Source organism: Elephantulus edwardii, unplaced genomic scaffold (assembly GCF_000299155.1).
Source record: "Elephantulus edwardii isolate Elephantulus edwardi_28Jun2011 unplaced genomic scaffold, EleEdw1.0 scaffold00221, whole genome shotgun sequence".
Lineage (NCBI taxonomy): Eukaryota > Metazoa > Chordata > Mammalia > Macroscelidea > Macroscelididae > Elephantulus > Elephantulus edwardii.
The window spans coordinates 4630820-4644512 of NW_006399971.1; the positions used below are offsets into that span (position 1 = coordinate 4630820).

General features: G+C 40.9%; 1 non-coding gene across 1 annotated transcript; it reads right to left on the minus strand.

Annotated features, from left to right (window-relative positions):
* Positions 1–1777: 1777 nt before the first annotated feature.
* TRNAV-AAC lies at positions 1778–1850 on the minus strand. The gene has a single exon. It is a non-coding gene; the product is annotated as a tRNA-Val (tRNA).
* Positions 1851–13693: the final 11843 nt, after the last annotated feature.

The following is a 13693-nucleotide window of genomic DNA, read 5'->3' on the forward strand; positions in this document are numbered from 1 at the left end:
AGAGAGAATGGTGCAGCAATGAAGGAATGAAAACCCAAAATCCCTGTAAATGTTCATTAAAACTAATAAAATTTAAAAAAAAAAAGGTCAATCAATTCTTTCAAGCTTGGTAAAGAGTCAGTGAAAAAGAGATCTTTAATGTGATGGATTTACTCAGTGGCAGCAACAATGCTGGTGCTGTTAGATGGCATCGAGTTTAGTTATGACTTGTAGCACCTCTATGAATAACAGATCCCAACCCCGTCCTATTTTGTGTCATCTTCATCATTTTACATACTATAGCTCATTACAGCATTCAGTTTCAGTCACCTGGTTGATGGTCTTCCTCTCTTTCACCAAACCTCCATCTTTCAAGCATGATGTCCCTCTCCAGGAAATAGCCTCTCCTAAAAACATGCCCAGAGTATGTAAGATGCAGCTTTGTCGTCTTTGCCTCCTAGGAAGACTCCGGCTGTCCTTTCTTCAAGACATATCTGTTTGTTCTTTTGGTAGTTCATGAGATATTCAGACCACGACTCAAAGGCATCAATTCTTGAGTCATCTTTATTCATTGTCCAGCTCTCAGATGCATAACAAGTGATTGAAAAGACCATGGCCTGAATCAGGCGCACTGTAGTCCTCAAATTGTATCATTGCTACTCAATTATTTGGAGAGGTCTATGACTGTAGATTTTGCCATGCAATACATCTTATTTTTTTAAATTTTTTTCCCATGCAATACATCTTGTGATCTGACTGCTGGTACCAAGGTTATTGATATGGATCCAAGGAAGACGAAATCATTGGCAGTTTCAATCTTTCTCAACCTATCATGATGTGCCTGTTAGTCCAGTGGTGAGAATTTTTGTTTTCTTTATGTGGAGGTGTAGCCCCTATTGAAGACTGTAGTTATTTGAAAGCATGAGTCCATTTCCCAACCGTGAAAACAGACTGCGGCTGCAGGAGTCCACAATGTGGGGATTTCTTCCGAAATCTCCCCACCTAGGAGCTCTGGGTTGGTGGCTCTGGGGTTGAGGTTCCCCGGCGTCTTTACTGCATTTTTCCCCTTTACCGGAGGAGAAGCTATCTCTGGAGATGTCGTTACACCGGCCCTATCCCCACAGCTGCCAGTGTGGAGTGGTGAAGGGCTTGGCTGCCAGTCTCAAAGACTGCTCTCAGCACCTCTGAGGACGCACAGTTGGAGGCCTGAAGACAAGAGGTGGGACTGCAATCGAGTGGGAGGAGCGTAAGACGCAGCCGGGAGGGGAGGAGGTGGCCGCACCAGCGGGTGGATGGTGCCTCCGCGCTCTGGAGGTTTCCTCCGCTCCGTGGTTTTCGTGGCGGCAGCCGCCGGGAGCGAGTCATTACCGATGACTTGATTTGATCTAGAAAACCAGCCTCAGAGTCAACAACAGCAATTTGCTGACCAGAGCAGAACGCTGCATTCTTGACTGTTTCTCTCTTGAATGTTTCAGCGTGTCCTGTCCTTTCCCTCTTTGTCTTTTTCATTTCATCATTGCGTGGCATTCCCGCTCTTGGTTGCTGGCAGTTGTATTTGATTTGCCAGGGTTTTAAACTCTTTGAACCCAGGTTCTCATCATGTATACGGCTTTCTTAACATCCACATTCCGAGGCCTGGATCATATTGCAGTAAATTGTTAAAGACTGAAAAAAATTTAGGAAAAGGGATAAAATGATTGTAAAATGAATACGTGATTATTTACATACATTGCAAAGTCAACAGATCAAATATAAGCGATCATTCTTAAAATAGCCTCAAAAAGTAAAAGTTTGGTACTGTTTCCGCCCGGTTTCGAACCGGGGACCTTTCGCGTGTTAGGCGAACGTGATAACCACTACACTACGGAAACCGATGGTGGTTGTCTCTTCTCTGGACTCTATAGAATGTGTCTTCATTGCACCGGCATCTTTCCCATCTCTGTCTTCTAAATTGGAGTTTTAAAACCAAACTATCCCAGATTTTAGGTCTTCTGTGTTTCAACATAATTATATTCGTCAAAGTAGCGTTTGTTGCTTAATAAGAGTCAATTAAATCAATGGACCTCGAAAAGGGAGAGAGTAAACTGAAGAATCCTCTCTAGATAATCTTTCTCTTCTGAAAAGACCGCCAAAAGATTTAAATTTTCACACATTTGTGCTCCGATCACTAACACCATCTAAAAGATTTTAAAAAATAAAAAGTAAATAGGTTTAAGGTACTGTAAACAAAATATAGAATTTTTAAAATATAAATTTAATTCAAGTGAATATAATAAAATTAAATTCTTTTATATGTATTTTAAAGAAAATTAAATATTTTTAAGTTATACAAAATTATGAACGGGCAAAATTAACATTAATAAAAATTTTAATTCAATATTTTAAAAGAATACTGAGCATTTTTCTTTTTTTACTTTTAAGTAAATTAGTTTCTTTGAAATTGTATCAAGATTCAGACTTCCTAATGTCTAAATCTTAAACTGTCTGCTACTTTCAGTGCAGGAAAATTCTTAAATGCAATTTGAATCCAAAAGATAATCACAATACTGTATCACTATGTGTTGCATTACCCAGGCTTTTCCCTGAACATTTTTCTTAAAACATTGACATTTTAATGAGATCATTTGAGTTTTTCTAAAATTGAAATCTATCAATCTTAGCACTCAATATTTAGTGTAAAGAATTGAGATGAGGCTTAATGCATGTTATGCCTAGATCTACACATATGCAAATTAAATTCAAGCTGGATTCAGATTAGTGATAATGATAATGATTAATGATATCCTATCATTGCTGATGTCAGATGGATCTTGGCTGGAAGCAAACAATACCAGAAAGATGTTAATTTATGTTTTATTAACTATGCAAATGCATTTGGTTGTGTAGATCATAACAAATTATGGATAACACTGAAAAGAATGAGAATCTCAGAACACTTAATAGTGCTCATGTGAAAACTATACATTTACCAAGAAGCAGTTGTCCAAGCAGGACAAGGTAACACTGCATGAATTAAAATCAGGGTAGGTTCCTATCAAGGCTTTAGACTTCCTCCATACTATACAATCTGTACACTCAGCAAATCATTCGAGAAGCAGGACTACATGAAGAAGAGTATGGCATCAGGATTGAAGAACGAATCAACAATCTACATTATGCAGATGACACAACTTGTTGAAAGTGAAGAAGACGAAGTGCTTACTGAGGAAGATCAGACTAGAGCCTTCAATATGTGTTACATCTCAACATCAAGAAAACAAAATTTTCACCACTGGACCAATTAGGCCACACCCTGATAGATGGAGAAAAGACTGAAGTTGTCAATGATTTCATCTTACTTGGATTCACAATCAATATCCATAGTAGCGGTAGGCAAGACATCAAAAGACATGTTGCATTGGGAAAAGCTGCTTTTCAAGGATCTTTTAAAAGTGTTAAAAAGCAAGAATGTCAGTTTAAAGACTAAGGTGCACCTGATTCAAGTCATTGCCTTTTTAAAGATATATAAATTTTTAAAAAGCTTTTTATTTCATATTAGTTTGCTTACAAAGGTCATATACATTGTGTTTCACACTATCCTTCATTCACATTATGTTTCACACAATCATTCCCATTCATTATATTTTATGATATTAAACAACATTGAACTATGCTCACCATTACCTTGTCTTTCCAGATCCCCACCGGATTTTTAATAACTTGTTATGCATCTGAAAGTTGGACAAGGACTAAGGATGACAGAAAAAGAATCGATCGATGCCTTTGACTTGAGGTGTTGAAGAAGAGTACTAAACATCCCATGGACTGTCAAAAGAACAAACAAATCTGTCTGGGAGGAGTGCAACAAGGGGCTCCTTATAAGCAAGGGTGGTGAAACCTCATCTCATATACTTTTAGTATGTTGTCAGGAGGGGTCAGTCTTGGAAGACACATCATGCTGGGAAAGGTGGAGGGTCAGAACAATAGAGCTTCACCTTCAACAAGATGGTTTGACAAAGCGACAGTCACAATAGACTCAAGTATATCAGAGATAATGACGATGTGGCAAGACACAGGGTCACTATAAGTCATAGTCAACTTGATGACACCCCATATCAGTGTAAGTTGTTTTACTATAAATCCATCAATAGACACACACAGTGGCTTCAAAAAAGCACTTAGACATAGCAATGATTGGTAAGTATGGCTCAGAATCAGTGTTTCATTGTGTTATACATAGGGGTCCCTGTAAAACTAGGTCAGGTGACACCTTATAACAGCAACATCAATTGTTTAATAATGCAAAATGTTTCTCTGTTGCTTACTGCTGATTTCTGAATACTTGGCAGTCAGGAATTGGGACAAAGGTTTAAACCTGCTAGGTCTTGATCCTTGAAGTCTATGACTCTCTCTATCCAGGTATGTATTGGAGAAAGTGCAGCCAGAGTGCTCCTTGGAGGAAAACATGATAAAGCTTCATCTCACATACTTTGGGCTTATTGCTAGGAGAGACTATTACTTGGAGATGGACTTCATGCTTGGGAAGGGGGACGGATGGCTAAAGAGAGGAAGGACCCTCAACCAGGTGGATTAACACAGTGACTGCAGCAATGGGCTCCAGTGTTTCAGAGATTGTGAGGATGGCGCAGGATAGGACAGGGTTCATAGGGTCACTGTCGGTCATACTCAACTCTATGACACCTAACAACAACAACAATCACACAGGTATGAGGTGAGACCCTGCTTTGACCAAGTCTAATTCTCTGGCTGAAGTCACCAAGGACCTGCAAAGGTGTCCAATCCCAGATTCTGCAATTTTTCTTGACTGGACCATGGGCTGAATTTAGCTATATGGATTTCTCCTTTCTTTTTGCACGTCTCCCTCCACTCAGTGATGCAGGATAGAGCAAGGTTCAGATCTGTTGTTCATAGACTACTATGACTCATAGTTGACTTGCCAGACCCTAACACCGGCACCTTTTTTTTTTTTTCTATAATTATATTTTATTAATTTTCATAAACATTTACAGAGATTTTGGGCTTCCACTCATTCATTGTTGCACTATTCTCTTTACCCTCCTCCCAGTTTGTTCTTGTCCAAATGCCACAGTGCTTGTCAAAGCCAGTTCTGATTAATCTTCTTTGTCAGTGTATCCTTTGCCATTCCCTATCACTCCTCCCTGAGAGAGACTTCACCCTGAGTCATAAGGAAAAGGGGACGGCGTATTCTCTTAGCTACTTCCTGCTGAAAAGGGACGCTGTGGGTTTCAGGGTGAAGATCTTCTCTCACTACTCTAAAGGGCCCCTTTGGCAGTAGGAAACACATAGACTATTATGGAGATTGATTTTGGAATTCAGATGCACTCTTATTGATTGTGCTTGGCTGTACATGTACATATCCTTCAAGATGTATCATGGGGTGTTGCAACCTAGAAGACACAAATTTGACTAACAAGTTATAAGTACATGAGTCCAAAAATTATGGAAAAGTAAAAGAAAAGATTCTTTAATTGTTTTCCAAGCCCTCCCCCAGTCCCCTCCACCATGCAGCCCTCGCTTTAGTCTCCTGTGATGACAGAAATACCCAGTTACATCTCTCTTTTAGACGGTTCTCTCCCTCCTCTGTTTCAGTGCAGTATACATTATTGAACCCATCTTACTCAGTGTCTCCCTAACCCCAAGGACAGTCCCATTCTACAACAGTGGCATCATGTAATATTTGTCCTTTTGTGACTGGGATATTTCACTCAGCATAATGTTCTCCAGAGTCAACCATTTTGAATAATATTGCATGAGTTCCTTGTTTTTTAATGCAGCATAGTATTCCATTGTGCAAATATACCACAGCTTCTCTAGCCATTCGTTTGTTGATGGGCACTTAGGTTGTTTCCAACTCCTTGCTATTGTGAACAAAGCTGCAATGAACATGGGTGTGCATATATCTGCTTGGATGTCAGCTATGGTCTCTTCAGGGTATATTCCCAGTAGTGGAATTGCTGGGTCAAATGGTATCTCTATTTGCAACTTTTTGAGAAAGCGCCATACTGCTTTCCACAGGGGTTGCACCATTTTACACTCCCACCAACAGTGAATCAGGGTTCCAGTTTCTCCACAACCTCGCCAGCATTTGTTGCTTGATGTTCTGTTAAATTTTGCTATTTTGACTGGGGTGAGATGATATCTCATAGTTGTTTTAATTTGCATCTCTCTTAGGGCTAGGGATTTTGAGCATTTCTTCATGTGTTTGTTAGCCATCTAAATGTCATCTTCGGTGAAGTGCCTGTTCATATCCTGTGCCCATTTTTCTATTGGATTATTTACCTTTATCTTGTTGTGGTGCACCGGCACCTTTTGCCTTAGGGGAAGATTTGTTCACTGCTTTCCTTCTGCTTCTTCTGTTTAACTGAGGTCATATTTCTGGAGAGTCACATCCTGACTTATAGTAGTACCTATTACCTAACCCCACATTTGTAGCTCTAGCAATGATTCAAGCCTCAAACTCACACTTGGACTCTTAGGTGTCCCAGCTTCTCGCACCCAAACTGATCAAGGCTGATTGATTGCTTCTCTCATCTTTGACTTTCAATTTTTGCTCCAGAACCCATCCTTAGCACTAATCATGCACCCCACCTTCCTTATCCCTTTGGCTACCACCATCACTAATCTCTGGTCACTTGTATGAGCCATTGAACTGCTGTGTTTCCAAGTCCTCTCTGTCGCTGTCTGACTCCCTTACATTCCCTGATTTCTTGATAGACTTCTTGAGAAATCTATCTACAGTGTCAATTAGAGATTCTCTTCTTGCTCTGTGGCTCATCGTAGTTGGGAAAAGATCATAGATTATATCAGAGTTCATGTTCTTTTGGTAAAAGTCTGAACTGAAGAACGTTTTGCATGTTTGTGCCTGCAACAGTGTGGGTCTTTTACTCCCAAGAGCATCCCCAAGTTGATCAGGCAGCAGCAGCAATAGAAGGGGCAGAAAGGAGGGGAAAGTAAAGACCATCATGCCCTTGCCTTGTGAGACAGAGAGAAAAGGCCTGTCCTCTTTGCTTTTCCTTTCATGAAGAAGACAGCATCTTTAAAAACGTTTTCTAGGGGGGAAAGTGAAAATTATGCAACAATGAGTAAATTTTTTTACGTGAACGGGGGGCAGGGGAAGGAAAATGTGCAACAATGAGTGAATAAAAATTCAACTTTCTGTAAACTTTCTTTAAATCACAATTTAAAAAAGAAAAAAATATTTTCTAGTTCAAGTAAAAATGGTAAGAAACAACTCTCTGAAACTATAATGGCAAACAAACCCATAACGTTTTGGGCTAAGCAAAATGTCATATTCAGCTTGTTTCAAGTAATGATAAAAATATTTGCCCCAAGATTCAGGCATTCTGACTGTACTAGGAATTCTGCCTTATTTGGAAGCTCTGATCAATCTTTTCCCAGAGCACTCTCTGAGGGTATTATATAAAATATACCTATCCCAAGCCCTACTAGTAATTCTTCTCCCCTTACGGTATAGTGGGTTTACTGTTCAAAATGGCTTCCTGAGGTCTTGACTTTTGTTACATGACAGGGTTGTTGCTGTTACATGTCTTTGATTTTTATTACATGGCTGGTTTGTTGCTGTTAGTGTCATTGAGTCAAGTATGATTCTTAGTGACTCTAAGAACAATAGATCTGAACCCTTTGCCATTCTCATCATCTCTGACACACTTGAGCCTATGCTGTAGTCACTGCATCAATTCAGTTCATTGAAGGTCTTCTTTTTCCACTTTTCCAAGCATAATGTCTCTTTCCAAGGAATAACTTCTCCTAGCAACATGCCCAAAGTATGTGAAGTGAAGATTCGCCATTCTTACCTCCAAGGAGGAGCAGTCTCTGCACTTTCTCCAAGACATATCTGTACTTACTCCAAAACATACCTGTTGTTCTTTTGCCTGTCCTTGGGATGGTCAGTGCTCTTCTCTAATATCCTGACTCAAAAGCATCAAGCCTTCTGTCATGCTTATTCATTGTCTAGCTCAGATGCATAGCAAGCGATTTTGCATAGCTAACTGAATCATGAACCATGCAGAACTTAGTTTTCAAACTGGCATCATTACTCCTCAGTAATTTGGAGAGGTGTTTGACAGCAGACTTGCCTGACTGCTGATTTCACGAGTGTTGATTGTGGATCCAAATAAAATGAAATTGTTGACAATTTAAATCTTTTTTTTTATCTATCGTAGTGTTGATTCCTAACAATGATCAGTGAACACATCCAGGGCTGCATCTCTGTGAATCATGTCAAAAAGTAACCATAGCTTCCTGGAGACTTACTTTTTTCCAGTGCCTGCAGTGCAGCTTGAACTTCTTCCTTCATTACATCGGCTCTTATTAATTTAGTTTTTCTTGAAATTTTTCAGTATCAACCTTTTTTTTTGTTTGTTTGTTTTTTGTATAGTGACTGTGTATTCCTTCCACCTTCTTTTGATGCTTCCAAGATCATTCACGATTTTGCCCATAGAAACTCTCAGCATTGCAACTCCAGATTTGAATACAGTGTGTTGACTATTGATGAGCAATTGGTCAATCCTGTCATCCTATCAAGTTTACACTGAGCAGGGTTAGTGACAGGGTTAGTGAGGGTGGGAAACTCACTACCAACAAAGAAGACAGAGCAAGGAATTCAGCGAGTGTCCTTCATGGCCAGAGATACCTACACCAGTTGGACTGTGACCTAGATGAGAGTGGGAGCTGCAGCGGAGAATCAGAGACCTTTCTGAAACAGAGCTAATTTGGAACTGCTGCCCATAGAGACAGAGCCAGAGTCAGAATCTGGGCCAGAGGCTTTCACTGAAGCTGGAGGACTGGGGGTAGGGAAGACACCACAGTTAGTGGAACTAAGTAAGCTTTCCAACACTGATCTAAGCACTGAGGCTAAATGTCAGAAGTATTGAGAAAATGCTTGAGAAGCTATCCTGAGGAATTTCATCTTGTTTTCAGCCTGAATTAAAACTTGTTAACTTCTCTAATAAATCTGTAATAGGGGCAAGGGTGATGTGGGGACGGCCTGAATTTAACCTCTATTCATTCCATGGGGAAAATTTGTTTCCACCACCAACATCCACAGTAATCAGGGTGAAATCTCTCTCAGGGAGGAGTGATAGGGAATGGCAAAGGACACACTGACAAAGGAGATTAATCAGAACTGGCTTTGACAAGCACTGTGGCAATGGGACAATTAAAACAGACTTTCAAGGAAAAAAAAGAGAGGAACGAACTGGTGGGAGGGTAGAGAAAATAGTGCAACAATGAATGAAAGGAAATGCAAAATCTCTGTAAATGTTCCTTAAAATTAATAAAATAAAATTTAAAAAAATTTAAAAACCCACTAATTCCTATAAGATCAAACATGCCCCCCTACACTCTGGCATTTCCTTCCACTAATCACTGGAACTGAGGTATGCTACAAATTGACCAATAGACTTGACTTGATTCTCAGTTGTGGAGTTTATAATTGGGAAGTAGGTTAGAGGATGGGGGAGGCAAAGGATGTCAAACAGTGAAGTCCAGGTTTAGTGAACAGCAGCCTCAAGCCAGATTAACAACAACACACAATTCCTCAATTAGTTTAGACAGCTTCTTAGTCAACAAGTAAAAGTCCAAGTTCAGCCCAGGAACAAAAATGCAAGAAGCCTTTGGTTTCATCTTACTATCTTATAGCAGTCATAAGTTGATTCTTCCTTCAGTCATCCAAAAAGCAAAACCTTTAACTCTGACTCCATCTCCAAGGCTACATCAGGTTATGCCTTGCCACAGACTCTCTACAATAAGTTTCATTCTCTCTTTTATGTTAGCCTTACAGCTGTTGAAGATACTAATCAATGGTGAACCATGTGTCTGCAGTTTAGGTAGATGGAGACCACACCCCCAGAAGGAAGGGGCGAAGGCAATGAATAGAAACCCCATTTTCAAAAGTCTACCACCACAAAAACCCCATAATTGTGGGGATGATTCTGTGAGGTCTATATGGTCATTGCTATAGATTATTGGAGCCAGACATAGAATAGTGACAGCTCTGATAGAGATAGTTGGTATTAGAATTATTAGAAGTATGAGTGTGGGAGCATGTCTAACCTCATGAAAACAGGTTTTGTATTGTGGATGTCAGTCTAGAGACTAAGGTGCACATGATCCAGGCCATGGTCTTTGTAATTACCCGCTATGCATTAGAGAGCTGGAAATGACTAATGACAGAAGAAGAATTGATGCTTTTGAGCTGTGGTGCTGGACAAGAGTCTTGAAAATAACATGGACTGCCAAGAAAACAAAGAGGTCTGTCTTAGGGTAAAACTTAGTTTCTCCTTGGAGGCTAGAATTCTGAAGCTCTGTCTCACATACGTTGGGCATGTGGCCAGGAGGGCCGATTCTTAGAGAAGGACATCACGCTCAGAGGGGTGGAGGAACAGCGACAGTGCAGAAGAGGAAGACCCTGGATGAGATGGATTGATACAGTAACTGGGGCAATGAGGGTAGGTGTGCCAATTTAGTGAGACTGGCTCAGGACAGGGCAGGGTTCAGAGCTGTTCTATATACAGGGTCGCTATATATCTGTGTTTCATTGATTATGCAAAGGCGTTTGACTGCTTAGATCATAACAAACTGTGGCTGACTCTGAGAAGAATAGGAATACCAGAACAATTAATCATGCTCATGTGAAACCTATACTTGGACCAAGAGGCAGTCATCAGAACAGAGCAGGGTAACACTGCATGGTTCAAAATTGGGAAGGGTGTACGCCAGGGATGTGTCCTCTCTCCATACCTTTTCAATCTGTATGCAGAGCAGATTATTTGAGACACCGGGCTCTATGAGGAGAAATGTGGGGTCAAGATTGGTGGAAGATCTATTAACATTCTGCGTTATGCAGATGACACAACCCTGCTTGCTGAAACTGAGGAGGACCTCATGCACTTGCTGCAGAGGGTCAAGGACTACAGCCTTTACTATGGACTGTGGCTCAATGTCAAGAAGACAAAGATCTCACCACTAGACCAATTGGCAGCATCAGGATGGATAGCGAAGAGATTGACATTATTCACAGCTTCAGCTTGCTTGGCTCCACGGTCAACACTCTTGGCACCAGCAGTCAGGAAATCAAAAAACGTATTGCGATGGGAAAGTCTGCTGTTAGGAACCTCTCTAAAGTACTCAAGAGCAACGGTGTGTCTCTGGAGACTAAGGTGCGTCTGATACAGGCCATGGTCTTTGCAATCACTTGTTATGCATCAGAGAGTTGGACAATGACTAGGGAGGACAGAAGGAGAATTGATGCCTTTGAGCTGTGGTGCTGGAGAAGAGTATTGAATGTACCATGGACTGCCAAGAAAACAGATTCATTCTGGAGAGGGTTAAACCAGGCTACTCCTTGGAGGCAAGTATTCTGGGGCTTTGTCTGACAAACTTTGGACATGTTGTAAGGAGGGACAGATCCTTGGAGAGGGACATCATGCTTGGGAGGGTGGAGGGACAGCGCAGGAGGGGAAGACCCTCTATGAGGTGGATTGATTCAGTGACTGGAGTAATCGGGATGGGTGCGTCAGAAACTGCGATTGACACCGGATAGAGCAGAGTTTAGGGCTGTTGTACATAGGGTCGCTATGAGTCGCAAGCCACTCGACAGCACATAACAACAACAACAACAATGCGTTGCAGGCAACTTGATGGCACATAACACCGATAATAACATTGTGGATGTTATTGATGGGAACAGTTCCCCCTTGGGTTAGTGATTGAGTTGGGTGCCTCTACATCAGTTGCATTTTTTTCCCTCTTTGATACATTTCTGAGACTATAAAAATTATTCTCTCTCTTGCTCAGCAAATTCAACAGATCAGGTTTATTTAGAATCAGTGATTTCTCTACAGTCCTGGGTGTATGTGGAAGTGACTTCTACTGAAAAAAAGGAATTGAAGACAAGTGGAATTTGCAAAAATGTTGAAACAGTCAAAATAAAAACATAAATTTCTATTGAAGTCAAGAATTTCATGGCAAAGTTGGTAAAGTAAAGATGTTCACACTGTTGTTAGATGCCATAGAATCGAAGACTTATAGGAAGGGACCCTATGAACAACAGACCTGAACCTTGCACTATCCTGAGTCATTCTCACAATCTTCAATAGGCTCAAGCCCATTGTTACAGTACCGTGTCAATCCATCTCGCTAAGGAGTTTGCTCTCTTTCCTTGGTTTTTCCAAGCATGATACCTTTTTCCAAGGACTTGTATCTCTTGTCAGCAGTGTTTCAAAATAAAGGGGGGGGGGGAAGACATTATTGGGAGAGGCACAAGACTCTGTAATTTGTAAATGAACATTTTACAAAAGATTGACTTTTAAAATAAAAAAAAAAAAGAGAGAATATGCTGAAAATTAGAATGGCTAGAAAAGGGAAAAAAAAATTTAAGGTGAGAATCTTAGATTAAATAGGGCATGTGTTCCTGGCTAGAAATTCCTACCCTACAAAGGCTGTGCGGTTGCCAAATCCTATAACCTCTAAATCATCTTGTAAACTATGGCTCTGATATTTATGAATACCTCCTGGGATGGCTTGGAGTCCCCTTGGTCTCCTCATTCTTATAAAGTCACACTTCCTGGCCAGCAAATCCACCATTTTCTTTTCCTTTTGAACTATTCCACTATACCCAGGTGGATCTAGTGAGCAGAAAGGCCTAAAATTTGGCGAACATGGAGAGATGGCAGATTGTATAGATGTTAAGTCATCAGGTTGACATGTGACTAGAGGTGTAAGAGTTTGTCAGCTGGTTACCTACTGGTTACTCTTTCCCTAATGTCAGTGAGGGGTCTGTGCTGTGAATTTTTCAACTCTAGGTACAGTCAGAAACAGACTTGTCTGGACAATTTTTGGTGCTCACTCCAGCCCATGATGTCGACACTCACTCCCTCTCCTGCTTTTTTGTCACAAAAATTTCTTTAATGATTCTCATTTCTGAGATTAAAAAGAACACACAATGTAGGGCTCGAAACCAAGATTTTGAGATTAAGAGTCTCATACTCAACCAATTGAACTAGACAAGCAAAATTACACTTACTCTTTGTCTCATTAAACTAGGATATTGCATACATGTGTGTAGATCCCTTCCAAGATATTTGTATGCTGTTGTTAGGTGCTGTCAAGTCGAGTACGACTCATAACGACCCCTTAGGACAGATCTGTGCCCTGTCCTATCCTGTGCCATCCTCACACTCTGACACACTAGAGCCCATTTCCTGCAGTCACTGTGTCAATCCACCCGGTTGGGGGTCTTCCTGACCTTGGCTGACCCTCCACCTTCTCAAGCGTAATGTCCCTCTAAGGAATAGACCCTCCTAGCAACATGCCCAAAGTATGTGAGACGAAACTTTGTTTCTTTGCCTCCAGGGAACATTCTGGGACACCATAGGTTCAGTGATTCGAAGTTTACAGCTCTTCCTTTCAGGAAGAGGCTCATCGCGAGCTTCCGAAGACCGGAGAGCAGGAGACTGGCTAGGCGTCAGACCAGACTTCATACTGCGAACTTCAAACTGTTTAAAGACCTGCCTGAGTCTTGCTTTGCTGGGGTTCTGCTTTACTATCTGTTTCCCCAAAACAGAAGTAAATACACACCCCTAACGATGCAGTTTCATAGGACTACCTTGTCCTGTTCTCAAACCATAGAAATTAACTGTAGAAACAAACCACCACCACCACCACCCCCCCC